The sequence below is a fragment of the Bemisia tabaci genome, chromosome 8 (assembly GCF_918797505.1).
Source record: "Bemisia tabaci chromosome 8, PGI_BMITA_v3".
Classification (NCBI taxonomy): Eukaryota; Metazoa; Arthropoda; class Insecta; order Hemiptera; family Aleyrodidae; genus Bemisia; species Bemisia tabaci.
Genome location: NC_092800.1, coordinates 1,362,708 through 1,382,973, shown reverse-complemented (window position 1 = coordinate 1,382,973; position 20,266 = coordinate 1,362,708). Strand labels below are relative to the sequence as shown.

Genomic DNA, 20,266 nt, shown 5'->3' with positions numbered 1-20,266 from the left:
ATTATAGTGCGATATGATACACAAATATTTCCACGAGTTTTAGTGGGGGAAGGAAAGGGGGGGGGGAGAAGTGCTAATTGCTGATTTTTTCAGCCCTGTGTGGCAAGTATGCTTTTGACGCTTCTCTCTCACAAAATCACTCACTGGAATTCTCTACTAAGGTACTTCACTCTACTTAGGATTTTTGCAAACATAGGAAAGTCTATAGCCAAGGTGCAAAACTACGTACTTGCATGGCGATGTTTAAAAAGTTTCTATTTCTACTTGCTACTCATTTCCAAAGAGAACAAGCCAACCTCAAAGCTTAAATTTAGAACACGATATTCTACTCGTAGAACAGAAAATTTCAGGAAGTTTCACAGAAATTACGTTTGGTAACTTTACAAAAACAATTAAATGTGGCAGGAAGTCGGCAACGCCGGACACGGAGATACGAGGTTTTGCACCGAGGCCATCGATGTATTGACGCCGAGTGAACTAATTAAAAGCATGAGTTGAAAATAGGGGTGAGTAAGAATTCGAAAATTACGGATTGGATGCAAGTCCTCGGTAAAAATGCAGGAACACGTATCTCGTTTGCTAAGTTTCAAAACTTCCGCTCTTAAATCAATTGATTCAAAAGGTTCAAAACCATCACTAATGCTTCGTACTTTCATGGATTCTACAACTCAGAGCAGAAAAATCAAGGCAAGTTTTCAAGAAATGAAATTGAATATTTTTCCTATAAATAATTAAATATGAAAGGAAGTCTGCAGCGTCGCAATCCGAGATATGCATTTCAACAGTTTCACTGTCGATGTGTAGACTGGTCTCAGAAAACACTATCTTTGCCGAAATACCGATGGTAACACTGGAATAAAACATGTCTGGAACTTCATACTGAGTTCAGATTGAGGCAGAAAGCTGAGCTCAATTGAAGAACCTATAGAAAGAAAATGTCTGTATAAATCTGAAACCTTTGGTAATCAGAAAATTTCATGAGCGGAGAAAGGTAGGAAGGAACAAACAGAAAGATTTGTAGGTACCTGTCGTTGAATTTGACGAGGACTATACCTACGAGAGAATTGGAGAAAAATAGAGGTACAATTTCACAATAAATGACACCAGATTTGGGCAGAATATAAATATGAAAGCTAACTACTTGAAAGGAATGTCAACATCAAACCTGACAATCCAGAACCAGAGGAATGAATACCGGCATCAAAAAGGTTGTGACCAAAGGAACAGATTTCCGACAGATTCTTTTCGATAATGGCGACACTCGATCGAATTACCCGTAAATATTCGACACAAATCCGACACATTAAGTAATTGTTTTGAGAGAATAAGGATTGTCCCTCCTTTCCGAACTAACGAAACGGATAACACACAAAAAGTACTTGCACGTAACACGGGGGAGGGAGAAAGTACGAAACTTGGGACGATGGTCGCCATTGCAACCTCGCGGTTCGGAACGATTTACACTCACGAATCAACAGGTGAACACAGGGACGAAGGCACCAAATCTCGCGGAAAGTTATAAAGAAATGCGTGCACCCGAAAACCGCACTGATGGAAAGACGAAATTAGATTGAAATCTTGGCGAAACATCATTCGATTCACTCAAACGCAAGGCACACGATTCGACGAGAAAACTGAGTTTTTGCTTCGTCGAGATGGAGAATGCTCACCGGCGTTGAACATTCAATTAAAGAGACCAAATACAACGCACGATAGTTTTCAAGCACTAAGAAGTTCTCGCGAAACACATCATACGAAATACTTAACCCGACACGACGATTCTAACGACGGATTGTCCCGAAATTACGATAATTAAAGCCATGAATGCTTCATGCCGACTCCACGCGCGAGGAAGATTACGTTGCGAGGGCAGCGGCAGTCGACTGGGAACTGATCGGGTGTGGAGAGATTCGCGCGTAGCCTACGATAGGTGTCTCTGTCTGTCACTGCAGAGGACGAAAACAACGTTCGGTTGGCGTCGCACCGTGGGTCGAATTATGAGTGAACCGGACACGGCATTTTGCGCATTTTGGTCTCGTCACTTTATATTGCGTTTCCACGCCTAAAGTATTGATCCTTCAGCATTTTAAGTTGCAGATTTCATTCTTCAAGCTATTAACTGATATATGAATAATAAGCAAAAGTAGCATTGATACCTTGTGTTCCAGTTCATTTTCTACGAGGCCTTTCAATTAAGTACACGCGATGGAGAATTTGCATGCAATTTTTTTATTGCTTCATCTGAAAGTGCTTAAAAAGCTGATATCACAGTATTTTTTATAATTTTTTTCTGATATGGGATATTTTTTTTTTCTGATCGGGAGCTCGAGGCCGGTAGATATTTAATCCTCCCCCGGCAATTCAATGCAAAAGTGAGTCTTTAAATTTAAAATTGAAGTTAAAAATTTAAAATTGGGATTAAAACTTTAAAATTGGAAACTTCAAAATTATTATTAATATTATGTTCTCGTATCTCAATTCACAGCTCGAGGCCGGTAGATATTTAGTCCTCCCCGGCAATTTAATGCCAAGGAGAGTCCTTAAATTTAAAATTGAAGTTAAAAATTTAAAATTGGGATTAAAACTTAAAATTTGGATTAAAACTTTAAAATTGGGATGAAACTTTAACATTGGAAAAAAAAATATTATTATTATTATTATTGAGGAGAGAAACACTTATCAAAGCAGATTTTTCAAAATGTTATTGGTGAAATATATCGATGGTAAACTCCCAAACCACGTATCTCGTTTGTAGTGTTTAAGAATCTTCGCTCTTTTTTTTTTTTTTTTTTTTTTTTTTTTTTTTAAGGAGAACAAATCAGCATCGATCTTTCAGGTTTTTGTCAGAATTTGCTAACACAGCAAAGAAAAATCACGGAAGTTGCAAGTCAGCGTACGTCAGCAAAGAACCACGCAAACGATTTTTTCCGAATGAGGAAACATTTTGATGGCTACGTCTAAAACCACGTACTTCCATCGCGGTGTTTCAAAATATCCACTCCTATTTTATTTTTCTGGGGAGAATCAACCAACATCAAAGCTTGTACTTTTGACAGAATATCAATGGTGAAGAAAAATCAAGGAAGTTTTCGATAAATTAGTTGTTCAAGGAAACCAAGAAGTATGCTGCCGCGCTAAGGAAGAACGCCGTATGAACATTCGAGAGTTGCCAAATTTCCTTTGATAAAATGTTTATTTTTGAGGAAAATTATGAATATTTTTCCTGAAATTTTCTGAAACTTTCAGATCAAAATTCATATTCTTATCTGAAGTTTCAGAAAATTTCAAGGAAATTCTCGAAATTCGAAATTCTCCGAAAAATTGGAAGGAAAATATGCATAAGTTTACCAGGAAATCCATGTTTTATCGACGAAAATTTGGCAGCATCTAAAGGCTCATACGGCGTTCTTCCTTAGCACGGCAGTATGACCGGAATTCTAAAACGTCGCAAACGAAGATACGGGGTTTAGCTCTTTCGGCCATCGATTTCTCGAGAGTTCCTGAGCCACTATGGGAGATCGTGTGGAGTAAACTGCGCACTAAAATGAAAAACCAATAACCAATTACCAAATCATAAAACACGTTTCTATGCTGCCGTGTTAAGAGAGAACGCCGTATGAACATTCGAGAGTTGCCAAATTTCCTCTTATAAAACATGTATTTTTGACGACATATTCCTGCTCATTTTCCCTTTGAAGTTTCACACATTTAGACTAAATTGCGTATAGAAAATTGTCTGAAAATCATGGGGGAAATATTCACAATTTTCCTAGTAAATTCAGTTTTCATTGATGGAAACTTGGCAACGTCTGAAGGCTCATACGGCGTGTTTCCTTAGTACGGCAGTATGGTAAATGTCTCTAATTACGCTCTGTGAGAGACCCAAATCGACGGCGTAAGTCCGCGATCACATATCGTCTTCTCTCGGACGAAGGGACGTAAATACATTCCAACGCTGTCAAATTGACTCAAACAATTAATTTTCCCTCCAAAAATATACCATCGCAATTTTTATCCAAAAATTGCCCTATTTTTGCACGAGATCTGAGGAAAAATCAGTGAAATTTTCAGTTGGAAACACCCCAGATTCTTCTGACTAATATGCCGTTTGCGAGGAAAAATTTGGCAACATTGACATAGAGTTACGTTCCTTCGTGCAGAAAACGACGATATCTCGTTTGCGGTGTCTGAAAATCTCCGCCTCTATCTTATTTTTTAAAGGAGAACAAATTGACATCATTCCTTGTAGTTTCTGCAGAATTGTCTTCACACAGAGAGGAAAAGTCAATGCAGCTTCAAAGAATTGCCGTTGAGTAGTTTTCTGTCGAAAAAATGAAGTATGATAGGAAGTCTGCGACGTCGCAAACCGAGTTATGTGATTGCCGACTTGCACCGTCGAAATGTCCAGCATTTTGCAGGTCTCGATCCTGCGTGCGTCGCGTCGACTTCGGCTACATTGCTTCGAAATGAGATAAGCGCGTGCCGATTTCTTGCGAGCAGGAAAAGACGGGCTGAGAGCGTGATTTACCCATAGACTGCCGACAGGCGACAGGATGTTGACTTCACACTATCCGAAACAAGCAAGTCCCTTCTTGCCACCGCACCGCTACTGTAGATTTGTAGCGGCCGAGGCTTTTCCCGGATGCCACGGTGTACTAAAAATTAAGAATTGATTTCTACCATATCCCTCGCTTATTATCAGATGAGAGACCGTGCGTGTGTGGATTGTGACATTCGAAAATTAAAATGCAGCTCCTCAGTCTTGGGATGGTCGAATATTTAGATAATCGAATATTCATACATACATATAAGTCGCTTTACAGCACTCCCTCGCGCTCTACGACTCCTAACCTCCACTGCTCTCTTTCAAACCACAAATCTTGGGGGATTGAGCACCTTAACATTTCCGCTTCAATCCCTTCCCTCCTATCAAGACTGCCATAGTCTTGATATGTAAGCTAAACGACTCATAAGTTTCTGACGCTTAAGAGTCCTTTTAGATATAAACGGATTGATTGACCGACCGAGCCCTTCCACTTCGAGGAGATTACACAGGAAAAAAAAAACACATTGGATCTAGAGTCCAGACTCTTAAAAACATCGACAAGAAAAAATACTCTTGATTCAATCGGATTTTTGCTTAAATCAAGAACCGAGCCTCTTAATTTGAGCGGATTTCCTTTTGATTTAGGCTTAAATCTGATTGAATCAAGAGTATTTTTTCTTGTCAATGATTTCAAGAGTCTTGACTGTAGATCCAATGTCTTTTTTTTTTCCCAGTGTAAAACGCTATTCATAGTTCATCTCAAGACGGACGGTCGCGCTTTCAAACCGTGGAGCAAGTAGATGATGATGAAAGAAGCTGAAAATGATGTTGACACTTTAGAATCATATACAGGGTGTCACGTAGTAAAACGTGAATATGTTCTGAACGGATTTTTGAGATCAACATAAGACTATTTTGTTCTATATCGCCACCGACCGCCCCCCCCCCCCCTACCTAAAGCATCCCTTAAAATATGATTTCGATTTTAAAAGGTTAGAAATGTGTTCAGCAAATAGTATGAGAGCAAGAGGTGCCAACTTTCCATAAAAAGCAACCATTAAAATTGGACGTGTTTCTGCCAAACGGAACTATGTGCATTAAGACGTGAGCTCTGAGACCCACAAGAATACATGCATAACAGGGCTCACGTCATAATGCACATAGTTCCGTTTGCTAGAAATACGTCCAATTGTGATGGGATGAAAGTAAAATTTTACGATTTTTGTCAAAAATTTCATGTCCGGCCTCTTCCATTGCCTCGATCCACTGTGCGGCGCGGCGTGACAGTGCGGCGAGGAGGGTGAAGCCGCCTATCACCTGTCTGGAGGGAGGCGAACCTTAAGAAAATGATAACAAAGATTGCTTCCGTTGGGACGGTTTAACTGGATTATCACAAGAAATAATGGTTTTAGTTTTTCTCTCGGAGGCATTTACTTCGAGGAACCGACTTAAAGCCTAGCTGTGCAACCATAGAGCCTTTCGAAAATGGACTGCATTTTGCGATTAGGAACTACAAATTTTGGCTCGAGAAACAACGTACATAACTTTAGTTTCCCTGTGCACATAAGTGTTTTTACGGAGTCAGAAATTGCTGTTCCTAGTTGCATATTAAATGGAGCCAGCGGCCCAGCGACAGTGAATCAGTGAAATTCATCTATCTCTCAGAGGCCGTTTATTAATTACGTTGCGTCCTGATGGGAGGGGGGGGGGGTCTGGGAGAGCATTGCGGCAAAAATTTATAAGAGGAAGAACGGGGGGGGGGAGGGCAAAATTCTGGAAAAGTGCGTCACGTAATTTGGACTGCATTTTGCAATTTGGTACTATAAATTCTGGCCCGGTTTAAAAACAACGTATATGTCATTAGTTTCCCTATGCACATAAGTTTTTTTCGAGAAGAGCCAGAATTTATAGTTCCAAATTGCAAAATGCAGTCCATTTATGAACGGTCTTTTAGTACTCGAAACTGGCTGTGTTGAAAGAAAAGGAGAATAGGAAGGAGGGCGTTCTCACTGATCTGTATGAAAATGGTCGAAAATATGTGAAAGGGAAGGAGATGGAAAGAGAGGGAAGGGGTAGATGGACCCCTCCCCGACCCCCCTTTCTACCCGACTGACCCTTGACCCTTTTTTATCAGCAAACCGAACGGCCGTTATTGTGGAAACGCTTTCTCTTTTCGTCGTCCCTCTGACGTATGGGCGTATCTCGATTTCCTGATGAGCCCCAAAAAGCATAGATTTACATGTGATACAGGGCTCACCTGAAAATTGAGATACACCCTTACGTCAGAGGGGCGACCTTTTTGAGTTTATGTACCGCTTTCACCTGGGAAACCCAAAAAAAAGGGAAATTTTCGAAATTGAAGCCACGTCTTTGGGACGAATAAGGAAAACGTCGCAAAACTCGAGAGCTCGGAAGTTCCGATCGGGTAGTTGTAGTTGAGTATCCGTGGCGTGAGGGTGTGAGTGTAGTGGTTAAACAAGTCGGAAGATTTCATACTAAGAATCATTTTGAACTTTTGATATGAAATTATATTCATCTCCGGTCCGCGTGTGAAAAACTTGTAACTGAATTGCATTACCATCAGTTTTATTTGTGTTCGGTATTTCATTTCAGTGATTTCTTTCAGCGAATAATTTTCTCGCGAGCAAAAGTGATGAAGTGAATAGTTGAACAACCCGGATCATTCTGAACTTTTGATGTGAAATTATATTCATCTCCGGTCCGCGTGTGAAAAACTTGTAATTGAAGTGCACTACCATCAGTTTCATTTGTGTTCGGTATTTCATTTCAGTAATTTCTTTCAGCGAATAATTTTCTCGCGAGCAATTTTCTCGCGAGCAAAAGTGATGAAGTGAATAGTTGAACAACCCGGATCATTCTGAACTTTTGATATGAAATTATATTCATCTCCGGTCCGTGTGTGAAAAACTTGTAATCGAATTGCATTACCATCAGTTTTATTTGTGTTCGGTATTTCATTTCAGTGATTTCTTTCAGCGAATAATTTTCTCGCGAGTGTAAGTGATGAAGTGAATAGTTGAACAACCCTGCCCTCCGCTAGTTTTTATCTGCCGAAAGTTCGCACTGAACTGAAGGATACCCTACATAAGGATATTGTGTGAGGTAAGAACTAATTTTCGCATCACAATTTTAATATTCCCTCCTACCTACCAACGACTGCTAAAAACTTTCAGAAAAACTCATATATTTTTTTTCATAAATATAAAAAAACTCTTTAACACTGGAAAAAAAACACATTGGATCTAGAGTCCGGACTGTTAAAAATATCGATTGGAAAAAATACTCTTGATTCAATCAGATTTAAGCTTTAATCAAGAACCAAGCCTCTTAATTTGAGCGGATTTCGTTTTGATTCAAGCTTAAATCTGATTGAATCAAGAGTCCTTTTTCTTGTCAATGTTTTCAAGAGTCTGGGCTCTAGATTCAATGTGTTTTTTTTTTCCAGTGAATTATATCTTATTATCAACATTCTCGGATCAAAATTACTTAAATTTCCATGCACGCCAATATATCGCAGCTCTACAAACTCAAAATTCCGCGCTCTAGATGGTTATCTGGAAAAATTGGCAACAGATCATTGCTGTCAAGTCCTCTCCCGACCAATCACATCGGCTTCATATTTTTAGTGCATTTTAAATAATGTCCGATGCGTCGAAATATCGTAGTTCAAAAAACTCATTTTATTGATTTCTTATCCGAGGACAATTGATTGCAGGTGGAAATAATTTTTTTTTCTCTCTTTCTACAATTCGCATTCCGGAGAGGTGATGTAGGTATGAGAGAAGTGGAAGTATCCCATAAGTAAAATTGAAATGAATTTTGTCACTTGTTTCTGCATCATGAACTTGGCCTCAAAAATCACAAATCATGATCTACGAGTACCTAGTTTTTTATTGTTGTTTAAAGACGATTTTTAAAAGAGACTCACAGTGATTACTTCTACCGACAAAATTTCCACCACATGACTCCATCTGCGCAATTTGCATCGGCTCACACTGGTCATATTCGAATTCTAAACTTAAAAAGCTCCTAATCCTATTTCCAACTCATGAACTTATTTTCTTTCATCCGGAAAATGCACTGAAAAAAAAAACACATTGGATCTAGAGTCCAGACTCTTGAAAACATTGACAAGAAATACACTCTTGATTCAATCGGATTTTTGCTTGAATCAAAACGAAATCCGCTTAAATTAAGAGGCTTGGTTCTTGATTTAAGCTAGATTCTGATAGAATCAAGAGTACTTTTTCTTATCGATGTTTTTAAGAGTCTGGACTCTAAATCCAATGTGTTTTTTTTCCAGAATGTGACTCCCAATTTCCACTGTAAATCATGACTCTCATCCCTTTGATACATTTCGATTATTCTTTTCTTTTTGTTTTATTTTTCAGATTTTCCAGCTTCACTACTTGCCTGTTTCAAAATTATGAGTCGCTGAAGGTATGTAGTCCTATTTTTTTTACCCGTACCCGATTTCCTTGATTTTCACAATTTTTCCTGACATTTTTTCATTTTCTTAATTTGTCCTGACGAATTATTTTTCTCCCTGTTTCAATTTTCATGTGGCATGTGCAAAGAATCTAAATCCTTGTATTTACCTACTGTCTGTTGGCTTTCCTCTTCTCCGTCAATTCGCCCCTCCCCACCCTCTAAAAGAACGTATCTACATTTCAATGTTGCCAAATCTCTCCTCGCAAATTGCACATTGTGACATTATCAAGAAAAATTGAGGGCATTTCTAACTGAAAATTTCACTGATTATTCCGTGGACTTCACGCAAAAACCGGACAAATTTTGACTAACAATTTCTCAGGTACGTTTTAGTAAAATAAATTAATTTTTTTAGTCAATTTTGGCAACCTTGGAATAGAGTTACGTTCCTTCGTCTGGGAGACTACGAATTGGACCTGCCTCTCACGAAGAAGAAAAGTCACGGATGTATTTAAGAATTTATTGACGTAGCATTTTACCTAAAAAATCATGAATGACAGAAAATCTGCAACGTCGCAAACCGAGCTACGAAGTTTTGGGAGTTTTTCCGTCGATATGAGATCAAGGTGAGAGTCCAGACTCCTGAAAACATTGACAAAAAAAATACTCTTGATTCAATCGGATTTTTGCTTGAATCAAAACGAAATCCGCTTAAATTAAGAGGCTTGGTTCTGGACTTAAGCTAGATTCTGATTGAACCAAGAGTACTTCTTCTAGCCGATGTTTTCAAGAGTCTAGACTCCAGATCCAATGTGCTTTTTTCCAGTATATTGCCAAATTTAATCGGGCAATTTAATTTTTTTCATATAGACGGTTGTGCGAATTTTCGTGCAAATTTCGGTGAATTTTTTATACAGTGCGAAACAAATTCCTTAAAATATTTAAAGGAATCCGCACAAACGTTCTCTCGTAAAGAATTACATTGCCCATTTAAATTTGACACTTGGTTCTTTTCTGTTGAACGCGGTCTTAATAGAGTTTGGTCTCTTTTTCGCTGACTCGAAGACTTTAACGCAGAGGTAGAAAAGTTGGACGGGGCAAAAGCCGAGAGCGAGACAACACTTCGGGTTCTGCCGCAAAGTGGATCGAGTTAATCAGAGAGGTCGGACATGAAATTTTTGACTAAAACTGCAAATTTTTATGTTCATTTCGTCAAATTTTAAATTTGAAGGGGTGTTCCTGGAGGAAAATTTTACGAGAAAACCAATGGAGCCATATTTAAATCTCAAAGTTTTGATTTAATGGAGTTATAGGCACTCAAGTTTCCAGATTATGTCCGACCTCTCCTATTGACCCGATCCACTGTGCGCCGTAGCGTAGGCTCGACGAGATAGCGCGATGCGTGAAGTATACCTAAAGTTTTGCAGGCTCTCCACGATCGTTTTTTGCGCGAAGTTCAAAGTTGCGGAATCAGAATTACATACCTACATACCATTCATAGAAATGTTTGTGTTTATTTTCTGGGATACACTTTAAGGTGATTCGATGGACGCCATATTTTGTGTCAGAACGGCATGCGATATATCGCATCAATTGGTTCTATTTTTTCAGCTACTCGTCATTTTTCTCCAATTCTGAGATCGCAATTCTGTTGTCAGGAGACTAAAGCACTCACTTACCAATTTTTACAAAGAAATTCAACGTAAAAAAGGCGTGGTTCTTTCAGAGAGGAAATATCGCATTCGAGTGCAGTTTCGATATCAGTATCGAATGCGATGTTTTCTCTCTAAAAAAAACCACGCCTTTATTACGTTGAATTTCTTCGTTAAAATTGGTAAGTGAGTGCTATAGTCTCCTGACAACAGAATTGCGATCTCAAAATTGGAGGAAAATGACGAGTAGCTGAAAAAGTGGAACCAATTGATGCGATATATCGCATGCCGTTCTGACACAAAATATGGCGTCCATCGAATCACCTTAAACTTCGGAGGCTTATTAGCCTTTCTAAGGCAGCGCTTATAGTGTCCGTAAAGAACAGGCTTTTAAAGGAAATCTACTTTAATTTTGGCCTTGAGCACACGGCGGCGTCTTTTAAACCGGTCCCATGTTCATTGTTCATCTAACGCCCATTTTTTAAATTTTTCTGAGGTATGACTGTGGCATATGAGCAGGGCATGTAATTATAGAATTACGTTCTCCTAGACGCGCATGGAGTAAGAATCATAATTTGACTGAATTTTGCAATTTAGAACTATAAATTCTGCCTCATCTGAAAAAACACTTGTGTGGATAGGGAAACTAATGGCACATATGTTGTTTTTAAACCGGGCCAAAATTTATAGTTCCAAATTGCAAAATGCAGTCCAATTGAAATAGCGTAGGGTAAAAGCCTGATTCCTCTCACACGATGTGTTCTTTCTTATTATAGTTCCACCATTCATACGTTGTAAATGTCCGTATGTTTCCTCGAGATGGAAAAGACGAGCTAATAAGTTGGCTCAAGTTGTTTTCCTAAATCTGTAAAACCAATCCAGAGACATATTTCAAAGCCCAGTATTTTTCTCTTTTTTTTTTAAATTTTTAAATTAACAAGTCAAAGCCACAATCTGTGGTTCGCAGATGAACAATTATTTTGGTCGGTACTATAAAATGTAATTTTTCTGTAGCCGTAGGGATCGTATACACACATTTTCATAACATGTATAGGGGTAAATAGCGGGAGGGCGGTATTAAATTGTGCTTCAAAATAAAATCAGCAAATGTTCCAATAAATTGCGATTACATGGCAAAGTTACTGCTATCAGATTGGAGTGATGCGTATATTGTCTAACCCCTGTCTGAAGGGACTCCTCTTTTAAAAATTTATTGGAATAAAATCGCGATAAGGTGCACTTTTTTATATTGCAAATCGCCTGACTGTCTTATACATAGAACTATTCGATCGTTTACGATGGGAATGTATTAATCAAATAATGTAAAGATAATGCAATTCAAATGGTAAAAAATTTCAATTTTTTCCATTAACTTTGGCCATTCTTTCAAAATTCCGTTGCTCCATGCTCCTTGGGAACTATATGATTATAATATTAATTACAGTTTTATGTTGAATTTATTTATTAAAACATTCTTTTCTTTTTTTTTGCAGTAATTATTTTGTGGTCCCTCCAACATTCGTCAAGGCGGCGTACGAAAACTGCGAATTTTCACATTGCATCAGAGCTGTTCCTGAATTTACGAATCATCGCTTCGTCACGGTAAAATCTCTCCAACTCCTCCCTGCTCTCAGAATTAATTGCGAACGAATCGACCATTTGTCTGTTCTCTCAGTTTTTCAAATCAGCTGGCAGTATTCTTCCTCACCACTGATACTAGCAGTCGCCATTTGGGTAGATTTTAGTAAAATCAGCAGTGGCGTGGCGTGAATTGCGATTTATCGATTGTTATGCCATTTAAACCTATGGAAAAAGATCGATTAACAGGATGTTCGCAGCGAACCCCTTAATAATCGATTCTTTACCATAGGTTTAAATGGCATAACAATCGATACATCGCAATTCACGCCACGCCACTGAAAATCAGTCTAACTGCATTCCACGTTGCCTATTGTGCCGTGCTACGGAAGAACGACGTATGAACATCCGGGAGTTGCCAAATTTCCTTCGATACAAGCTTTATTTTTGAGGAAAGTTACGAATATTTTCCTTTTATATTTTAAGGGGTTTTAGGTTAAATTGCGAACCAAATCGTTCAAACAATCGGAGGAAAAATATTCATGCATTTAATAGGAAATTCGGGTTTTATCAGGGGAAATGTGGCAACGCCTGAAGGTTCATACGGCGTTTTCCCTCAGCACGGCAGTATCATAATTGTATCTCTCGGTTCGAAAACTATCAAACTCGGCATGGTGCTCTTGAAGGGGGTTTAAAGCGAAGTTGGTCGTGAACGAAAAATTTGAGCTGGAATGTCAAGAGAACTCTCAGATACTAAAAACCACAATTTAATTGCATTTTGCAAAAAGGAACCACTAGCATTGCAATGATGCTAAGATTGTGCAACTTCATCTTTTGCAATAAAATTGCGGAAATCGTGAAAAACTATGAAATTTAGATGGTAATTTTTGTCTTAAATTTACAGTTTTTAGCAAGTAAAATAGAACCTATTAATGGATAATCGGGTTTTTCCTCCAAGACAAAAGTAGTTGCACAATCTTAGCAACATTGCAATGCTAGTGGTTCCTTTTTGCAAAATGCAATCCAATTGGACTATTTCTATCAAACGGGACTATGCGCATTCAGACATGAGCCCTGAAACCCATATGAATATGTGCAAAACAGGGCTCACGTCATAATGCACATAGTTCCGTTTGAAAGAAATATGTCCAATTTCTAAACAGGTTGTTGGAGCTCCTGGAGATATAATCGCGACTTCATGGGTTTTTTAAGTTTTCTGGAAAAAAGGTTCACGTAAGGCAACTGAATTCCCTCTGCAACATTTCTTATTGGATTTATCTGATTTTTTAGTGCATTATTTTCCGGTATAAGGTACGACTTTCCTGAAATTTTCATGATCAAGAAAATTTTTTTGCTCCCGTTGCAACGTTGCGAAGTTTCAAGCTTCACAATTATGAATTTTGCGAAAAAATTTCTAACATTGGCCCCTTTTTTCTCGGATTGGTCTGAATTTTAATCTCCGATGTGAGAGATGCGTAAATTTTGAAATTTGTATGATCGGGAAATTTTTTTTCCTGCAACGATGCCAAGTTTTAAACTTAAAAATTTAGGGTTTGGAGATAGCACGATGGCATAGGCCCGTTTCTCGGTGAATTAATCTGACTTTTTAGTTTCTTGTCCTCCCCTCTGAAGTGCAACTTTCCTGAAATTTTCATGACCGAGGAAATTTTTTTCTCCCGTTACGACATTGCAAAGTTTCAAACTTCAACATTAGGGAGTTGACCACAAAGTGATGGCGTTTGGGCGGGATATGTTGCAGAATTTCCTTTATTCATGAGTAATTTTACCAAATGTTTTAATAATTTATCCATTCGAAACTGGTAAAATTGTCTTGTTGCCGTTTTCATAATTTTTTCCGGATGAATTAATTCATCCTGCTGCAACTGCGAATATGCCAGTTTTTCATTCGCTTCAGCAGCGGCTGGAGGATCATGGAGATAAGCTTGTCTTAAATTTTTGTTGGGTTCAGTTTTTTCTCTGGAAAATGTAACTGCCAGTACCCCGCGTTTACTTTAAATGCAAGTTCCTCATTTCTAAATTTTTGCTCAGAAACATGTAAAATATACGTCCATTTTCTCTCATCAAAATATTATTTTCTTGTGAATGAAGCGTCCTGGATTCGGGCCCTCCGATTCCTCTGCGAGCGGAAGACGAGTCCCGGACCTTCAATTCTGATTTTTTCTTCTTTTTTTTGTGTGAAATATACATATGTTTACTTTAATCATCCTTGAAAAGGTGGTTTTTAGTTTTTCCTTTAGTAATATATTTCTGGGATTTTTCTTATGGTGGGGATTTTTCTTATGGTGGAGAGTCCTGGATTCGGGCCCTCCAATTCCTCTGCGGTTGGAAGACGAGTCCCGGACCTTCAATCATGATTTTTTGGGTAAAATATACGTATATTTACCATTCATTTTTGAATGGGCGGGTTTTAGTTTTCCATTTTTACACAAGCTCATCTCTATGATTCTCCATACGCTGCTACAGCAAATGAAAAAGCCGGCATATTTGCCGTTGCAGCAGGATGAACTAAAAGTCACCCGGACTAAAAAATTATTGAAACGGCAACAAGGAATCTAACAGTTTCAAATGGATAAATTATTGAAACATTTGGTATAATTACTCATAAATGAAGAAAAGTTTGCGAGATATCCCGCCCAAACGCCATCATAGCGATAAGATTTTTGTTTCGGGGCTGAAATGCTCCCTTCTTAAACGTGAATCCAGAATTTTCGCAGTGCTGGGCGTCCCAAGATTTGCCATTGATTTTGCATCCTCTTACATCGAAATACTTTATCAGTTGAGTGAAATCATACATAAAGCTCCAAGACCTCCTAATTTTGCGTAACTGGTAACGCTTAGTTCCAGCGTTCTACCGGGCCGATTTTCATGATTTTTGCGTAAATCGACAGGTAATAGGCCCTACATGAGCCCGCTTTAATCAGATTTTGGAAGTAGGACCCAGATATTTTTAAAATCACGTTATAAAAGTGAGGGAATTTGTAGAATGCTCCGGGACTGCTACCGCTATGCGCGGGAGGATGTGCAGTGGTCGAGGAGGTTGCGCAGTAGATGTGTAGCCTGCGCATCAGCTCTGCTTATCAACACAAGCTTGGCGCCCGATGCAGCAAGATGAGCGGTGGCCGAGTCGTCTAAGACATCGGGAGCGTCCCTTTTCATCAAGGTATGGGTTCGACTCCCGACTCCTATGATCCTTAATTATTACCTGATATAACATTGTTCGTTGTTTTACTGCAATATTTCATCAAGCAGTCATTCCAAATGACGTCCTTTTGACTCCAAAAAAAATTTTTTTTCTTTATTCGTCCAAAGCCAAAATTATTTCATTCTAAAAGTAAAGTATACCTCAAATCGTAATTCTTTAGGGGAAAAATAAAACTAAAACTGATAGGAGGGTAAAGATAGGGCCGCGAAGCGGCCCATTGATGGTGCGGAGCGCCTTCGGGGGTTGGGCCACGTAGCGGCCAGGGGGCGTAGCCCCCTAGTTTATTCTACCAGAGAACACGAGACAGAAATAAAGATATAGAAGAAAAGCGAGAGAAGAACAGGAAGAAAAGAGAGCGATAAACAAGAAGAAAAGAGAGAGAAGAACAAGAAGAAAAGAGAGAGAAGAACGGGAAGAAAAGAGATATATTATTTACCTGTATCCTAGCCTGACTGCTCATCGGAGCAAGCTACGCTTCTTAGCATCCCCAATACAATATCACCTCCAGCTCTAGTATGAATACTTGTGAGAAATACATAATCTACGGATGAGAGGGACTCGCTCCAGTAAAGTTATTTTCGTCCGGAATTTATTTGATTTGCTACAATTACAATATGCAGCCCCTGCTGATGTCGAGTCGAAACCTACCGCAGATGGCGCCACTGTTTTTGCGGAAGTTAATGACACGTCTTTAATGTATATTATGCATTTTATTTTTAATCGATAATTGTGTTGTGGTTGAACAAGTATCAAAACTTCATAGATATATAGCTGTTACAGGGTGGCAAAATTGCATGAAAAATAAAATCTTGAAATTTCAGGCGAAATATTTCATGAAATTTCAGAAATTTATGAAAGATATCGAAAAATACCGGTTGCTCCTCCTGTTTCGCGAAATGTAAAAATAGTGAATTTATTCTATTATTGTGTGTTTGAGTGCGGGTTGCATACTCTAGTCCCTGAAAAATATGAAATATTTCACAGCCTCGTTAAATTTCATGAAATATTTCCAATTTTTCATTTCTTCCTTACGTTTCATGCCATCCTGATCTATTATCTATACTTCCCCACCATTCCCTTTTATATCTTTTTCAGCTACTTTAATACTTTATCGTATTGTACTAACTATTCAAACGCCTACATGAAACACGAGACAAGGAAAGAGATAAGGAAAGAGACAAGGAAAGAGACAAGGAAAGAGACAAGGAAAGAGACAAGGAAAGAGACAAGGAAAGAGACAAGGAAAGAGACAAGGAAAGAGACAAGGAAAGAGACAAGGAAAGAGACAAGGAAAGAGACAAGGAAAGAGACAGGAAAGAGACAAGGAAAGAGAGTAGGAAAGAGACAAGGAAAGAGAGTAGGAAAGTGAGAAAGTGAGATGGAAAGTGAGATGGAAAGTGAGATGGTAGTAGTAGTAATATAATGTAAGTGAGATGGAAAGTGAGATGGTAGTAGTAGTAAAATAATTTTATTTTAAAGCGGTGCTTTAGCATCTTAGGCCATTTACACCATGGAAAGTGAGTTGGAAAGTGAGATGGAAAGTAAGTGAGATGGGAAGAAAAGTGAGGAGGAAAGTGAGACGGAAAGTGAGACGGACAGTGAGACGTGAAAGTGAGACGGAAAGTGAGACGGAAAGTGAGACATAAAAGTGAGACGGAAAGTGAGACACAAAAGTGAGAAAGAAAGGGAGACACAAAAGTGAGAGAGAAAGTGAGAAAAGAGAGAGAAGGGTCTGGTGCCGGAGCCTCCTCGTGGTGGACCTGGGGCGGGTCTCTGACCCGTGCCAAACGCCGGCAAACTGTTGTGATTCTGCACCCTCCCTCGCCTCTGGTTGTTAGCCCATATCTCTTCACACATCGTAACGAGCTATGTAGGATCAAGCGCATCCTTGGTACGTTATTACCTTGGTTGTTAGCCCATATCCCTAATACGCTCGGGCATGGATCAACCACTTCCTCGGTGCCCTGCTTCGCGCGCAGCAGGCTGTTCACACCTTGGATGTTAGGCCATATCCATTGCAGCCTTGGATCAAGCGGAACCTTGGTACGTTATTACCTTGGTTGTTAGCCCATATCCCTGGCTTACGGAAGAGATCAAGCGGAACCTGAGGAACATGAGGGGAACGATGATCTTCAGAGGACCACTGATAGTAGTTAGGCCATATCCTTGAACCGCGAGGTGCAAGGATCAACCGGTACACAGTGGTCTGAAAATCCCGATCTGTGACCGACTTTGCGCGATTCGTCAGTGACCAATTGCAGGGGTGACCGATCGAAGCCTGGCAATCCTGTACTGGTCAACCTCCGGTATCTGCCGATGCTTGCGCATTAAGTCTAAAGCCGTCATCCCCCCCGGGACACTTTAGACCAGGCAAAGTCGGAACCGGAGGGTCGGACACCTCTCAAACGGGCTGGTGGTTGGGGCGATGTTGCAGATTGAAGTAGGTTTTGATGCAGGAGAGCCGAATACTTCACGAGAGTTCCGGGGCCTCGTGGCTCAGGGTATTCTGTTCTCCTGGGCCGAACAAGCCGGACAAAGTTTCAGCAATCTCTATCTCTGTAGAGAGTATCCAGCTACGAGTTTGTTGTCTCACTGCTGGATCGCACGGTGGTAGAGGAGTTCCCTGCATTCGGTCATTGGCGAATTGTTCACTGTTGTGAGTGAGGGTGCGCCCAGAACTTGTCGTTGCGAACCAGGGCGTTGCCGTCTGATGTCGGTTCCTCCTCGTGGTGGACGGTGGAAACGAGGGTTTTACCCTCGGCTAAACGCCGACAAAATATGTGCTGGTTTGGTAGTAATACACAGGGGTCGATAATTTAGTCAAATTATAATGCTCATTGTCTCATGCCCCTTTATCCCAGCACTTTTTGGATATGAATGACACTTTAACTGATAATGTCTCCCTAGCATCTTTCATGTATAAATCAAACTTTAACTGATAGTTTAAAAACCTTTCAGAATAACAAAAAGTTTTCGCTCCGCACCAAAAAAATTATCAATTTTATAGGAAAATAATTGTAAATTTTAATACTACATATTTTGAATATTTGTAGAAGAAAAGAAGTTGCACGATTCTGAGTACACTGTGATCGCGCTGGTTTCTTTGTGCTAGATGCGATCAAAATGGCTGTTCACCTCTCCAAAGTACATTTGAGGAGCTTAAAGAACAAGGCGCACAAGTGCAGTTTTTGCTATTTCAAGAAATACGTATTTAAAGTTTCAAAGTTACATGGAGCTTTATGATGGGAAGGAATTTTAAACTCACTTTTTGATGGTTTAAAGTTGGATTTTAGTTGTGAATTTTTCACAGAATATACGGCGCAACGAAAGTTAGTTGAGTTTATGAATATCTCAATTTGGCCAAGAACTGCACTTTTGCGCCTTGTCCTTCAAGCTCCTCATTTAAGGGGCGCAAGTCCGCGATGCATATTGAAGACCACCTACAACTGTTATAAGTAATTATTCATATAAAAAAATCGTACCTAATAATTTCTTTCGGCAAATCGTTAAGCCAACTTATTGTTAGATCGATAACTTTCGCGGTTACGCCTCAAGTACCTCATCTTTGAATTTATCGGAAGAAACACCCGTATAGCGGAATTTTCAAGTACTCAAATATTTGAAATTTGTTTAGAGAGAATAAAAGCGCGAAGCTCCTTCAAAATTTGATTTATGCCAAAAGGACGTCGTGTCTGTTCAGCATCGGTAACCTCATGAGCATTGTTCCTGTGCATACATCATAAGTCAGTGCAGATAGTTGATCCCTATTGTTAAACAGCTTATGTAACTTTAGGATGTTTAATATGAAGACATTGACTGTTAGTTTATAACCTTTTATTGCATGTGGAAACACTGAGTTTATAACCTTTTATTGCATGTAGAAACAGTGTTAGCTGCTGCTGTATTGCTTTTTATTTGAATGAAATTGTAGGTATTTTTTTCCAAATGAAAAAAGAAAAATAAGATTAAAATTGTATGCAAAAGTGTTTGTTGGTGATGTATAGAATTGTGAAAACAGAAATTTAAAATGAATGGAAAATGAAAACGATCCAATGAAATAAAAGAAATTCGAATTTACAATTTTTACTTATTTTATTAGATTTGTTCATTACAGTGTCCTGTATAAATCCGTTTGTCGAGATACATTTCAATGGTCTCCCTCCTTACATATTATTTAAACATCCAAGGAAATAGTATTTCCCAAATATTATTTATCTGAGGAATAAATTTATGAAACCATATACTATGTTCAAGCCGCGAATGTCGGGTTTTGAAGCTTTGAGATAATCTCGTTCCAAGTTTTTTAAACTTTGTACTTTTATGTTCGTGCAGCAAATGGGGTTGGATGAAAGTATAACATTTAGAGCAAATCCTCCTCTAAAAAATTAACTTTAGAATTTTAAATTTGAAGGCAATGGTCAAGGATAAACAGTGATTTTATAAAAGACCACGTCCGCTGTTTCTCAAAAGAGCAAGTGATTTTTCGCACCCCGCATGGAGCAACCGTCCCCCGCCCAAGCCATCAATTTCATTTTTTTTCTTTCTTTTTTGAGAGTTAACAATGGAGAATTTGCACGCAATTTTTTTATTGCTTCATCTGAAAGTGCCTAATGAGCTGAGTTCGCAATATTTTTCATAATTTTTTTCTGACATGGGAAATTGGAGAAAAATTGATTTAAAAGTGAGAAAATGTGCCGCCTTGTGACGTCATCTGGCGGCATTTCCCATTTAAACACATGTATTTTAGCAGAATCGGTTATTTTGTCATATCTCCTCTAATAATTGCTCAATTTATGAATCAAGGGTATCTTCGTG

At 38.9% G+C, this 20,266-nt stretch overlaps 1 long non-coding RNA gene across 1 annotated transcript; it reads left to right on the top strand.

Annotated features, from left to right (window-relative positions):
• The first annotated feature begins 6,863 nt into the window (after nucleotides 1-6,863).
• On the top strand, nucleotides 6,864-18,165 carry LOC109030223 (uncharacterized). The gene is made up of 4 exons (XR_011900398.1): nucleotides 6,864-7,669; nucleotides 8,959-9,007; nucleotides 12,144-12,252; nucleotides 15,232-18,165. It is a non-coding gene; the product is annotated as an uncharacterized lncRNA (long non-coding RNA).
• Nucleotides 18,166-20,266: the final 2,101 nt, after the last annotated feature.